Genomic DNA, 3,466 nt, shown 5'->3' on the forward strand with positions numbered 1-3,466 from the left:
TGCGGGTGGTGCAGGTGGTGGTGGAGGCTGTGGGCAGTGGGTGAGGAGGGGGGCAACCAGGCAGGCTGGTGGCTGGGGGGTGAGGAGGCCCAGAAGGGGCTGAAGCTCCCGGGGGGGGAGCAGGCCATGGAGGTGATGGGGCTGTTGCTGCTCTGCAGGCTCTCGGAGGTCCGCAGCTTGGAGAACATGGCCAGAGCGTCCGGGAAGTTGGGTGGCGTGGCTGGTGTGTTGCTGGGGGTGCACATCTGCAGGGGAAAGGAGAGGGAGGGCATCAGATGGCGCACAGCTACTTTTGGAGTCCCAACCTGCCCGCAGGAGCCAGACACATCACTGGGGATCCTGTTTTTATCCCACACCTAGGATGCCCCTGGCTCCAGGGGACGCTTGGAGCCCAGGTCTGACTGGTACTGGGGGTCCCCAGCGCTGCTGTGCAGCCCTCAAGGGTCTGGGTGGCTCCCCCACAAAGGTGTGGGGGCTGCCTGGGGAGTCTCCACCCAGTCTGGGTGCTCAAAGCCCCGGGGAGAGGCAGGTTTGGGGAGGGGGACACTGCTCTGATGCCAGCTGCCCCATGGAGGGGAGCAGCAGGGACAGGGCTGATGCAATGGGGTCCAGCATGATGGGTGGGGAGGGTGTTGGGGTCCCACAGGACCCCCCCTTCACCCAGTTCCCTGACACCCTCCCTCCCCTGCGCATCCTGGCAGGGCAGAGAGCGGAATGCAGGCAGGGCACCCCTCAGGATGCAAGGCAGCGGCCGGGCCCCGTGTGGTTCCCCATACGGCCCCTGCCTTCTGCGTACCCAGCTAAATTTAGCACCTTCCCCCCCCCGCCCCAGCCAGTGCCGGATCCAGCCCTTTTTGCAGCCGATCTCACTGGCAGAAGAAAATCTGGTGAGGGGGGGACCTGGTCCTGTGCTGGGGCCCAGGGGCTGGCAGTGCTCAGGGCCTCAATTCAGCAAAGCAGTTGCTACACTCTGAGTATGGGGGGGTGCTAAAGCCCCCCAGAGGGGATATGCAGGGCAGAGGAAGCTTCACACCAGCAATGCAAAATTGGGTAGGTGCCTGCCCTAATGACCCCCCCTTTTTTATCTCCAGTGTGGAGGTCGCTGTGTCACAGGCTGCTCTGAACACACGTTGGGGGGTGGTTAGAAACAGCAGCACTTTGTCCAGCCCAGACCCTTGTGGGGGGCAACGGTCTGGGGGAGCACTTCCCCCCACACTGGACCCACAGAGCAAAATCCCCCTGAGGCTGCACGGGGAACACACGTGGGGGTACGTGTATGGGGCACACATGTGGGCAGGGGGGTGTGCTGGGAGGGGACACGTGGACACAGAGGGGGTGTGTGCATGGGGAGGGGTTCACCCCACTGGGTTAAATCCATCCCACATGCTCATGGAGCCCCGGGCACAGCCAAGCAGCACGTCTCGCTCTTGTGCTGCTTGTGGGGATGTCGAGCAGTGCCGAGGGGTCAGGGCAGCATCTGCAGCCTCCAGCTTTTGCTCCTTTAGCAACAGCAAATTGGGTAGACGCTTCTGATGGGGAATAGCTGCTGTATCTCCCCCTTCCTGGGATTTGCCCTGGCTGGCACTCGGCAGCCCCAGCTGCTCCCCAGCACATACAAGCACCGAGTCCCTCTTACTGATTCCCCCTCAGCCCCATCCCGGCCACCCTTGGTGATCACCAGGGTCAGAGGAGCAGCCGGGAATGCTGCAATGTGCTCCCCACTCCCCCCTCAAAGATGGGGTGCCCTCCCTGCCTTGGGGAAGCAGCAGCCGGCAGACCTGTGCTGGCAGAGGGATGGATGAGCTCCCACCAGCGTGCAGAGCTGGTGCACCCCAAAAATGTAATCACGGCCAGGCTGGCACCCAACGGGCTCGTGGAGAGCTGGGGTGTTTCTTCCTGACCACACACAGGCTTTGGGAGAGCTCATTTCAGAGCTCACCTCAACACAGTAGCAAGACAGCTTCCTTTTAAAAATCACCTATAAATTTGGCAGTATCTGAAAAGATACTTGTTGAAAAAAAAAAAAACAAAAAAAAACACCCCAAAAAAGAGAAAAAACAACTTTCAAGTGACTGTGTTTTGAAAAAATAAACACCACAGCCACACACGTGCCAACCACCAGCCCTGGCCTGAGGTTGGACACAATGCTGGAGGGGGGACACAGCTCTGAGCTTCTGGGGTGGTGTTTGCCAGATTAATTAAAAACATTAATTAAAAAAAAAAAAAAAAAGAATTGCCATGTAATTATTGCCTTCCCCCTCCAACACTTTCTGTTAAGGAGCTGCTCCACTGTAAGTGTCAGTCCCACCATGAGCTGCCATGCCGACACTCCACAGTCCTTTCCACACAGCCCAGACCCGTGGGGGCTTTGCCAGGCGTGGGGGACACGGAGGTGACGTTGCACCCCGCACCGTAACACTGCTGCACTCACAGCTTTGTTCTCTGCTGCTTGAAAAAGAAATAGAAACCGCAAGCATAAAGGCCCTGGTCTCACCCCCTGCCCCGAGCCGTGCAGGGCATTTTCAGCTGCAGAAATCAGGATGCTGGGCAGGGTGGGTGATAGCAGCAAAAAAATGCCAAAAAATGCGAGGTGGGAGTATTTGGGGAGAGGGTGAAAGGTGTTTTGTCACCACGTGGAACACACAGTGTTGAGAAAACAACGTGGGGAAGGGGAGAGCCGCCCAGCTCTGGGCTGGATGGGGGTGATGGGGGGGTGGGTCCCGCTCGGGCCCCCGGGAGCGCGGGGACAGGTTTCATCAGAGCTGCTTTGCATCCCGCTTCCAGCAGCCGCCCGGCAGGAATTACCCTGACAAGGCTTTTGGTGTGAAAATACAGCGAGGCCCAGATCCGGCCAGCAGCTCCCACCAGCTCTGCCGTCCCCTCTCTCACCAGGAAAGAGGGTTTTCCAAGAGGTGACCCTTCGCAAGCTGCCTGAGGCAGCAAGGAAACGTCCAGGGGGAGGAGGAATTAAAATAAAAGGGGTTTAAAGTGGGAGCCAACCGGCAAAATTACTTTCTCTGAGAGCTGCCGGCAATGCCGGGCTGGCTGGTGATTTCCTGACGGCAGGAGAAAAAAAATCGGCTTAGCCCAGACCCACTCCTTCCCCCGCGTGCAGCACCGTTTAGTTCCCTCAACAGGAAAAAAAAAAAAAAAGATGAAAAAACCCCAACAAAACAAAAAACCACAACAAAAACCACCCGGGGAGGGAATAACTTCCTCCCCTTGGCCAAGGGGACGTGTCCTCGGCCAAGGTCAAGTGGCGTTTGGGGAAAGGGGGGGGCCTGCAGTGGCCCCCCAGCCCGGAGAGCCCAACTTCCAGCGCGATGCTTGCGGAGACAAACTATTTCCTGGCAGACATTTTAGCTCGTGTTTACATTCGCCGGCTGCGTGTTCCTCCGGGCGCAGAGCAATATGGCTGGCAGGGGAGCTGACAGCTCCGCGGCCCGGGGGGCCTGGGGGGTCCGGG

The sequence above is a fragment of the Athene cunicularia genome (genome assembly GCF_003259725.1).
Source record: "Athene cunicularia isolate RWA chromosome 18 unlocalized genomic scaffold, athCun1 chr18_part1, whole genome shotgun sequence".
Lineage (NCBI taxonomy): Eukaryota > Metazoa > Chordata > Aves > Strigiformes > Strigidae > Athene > Athene cunicularia.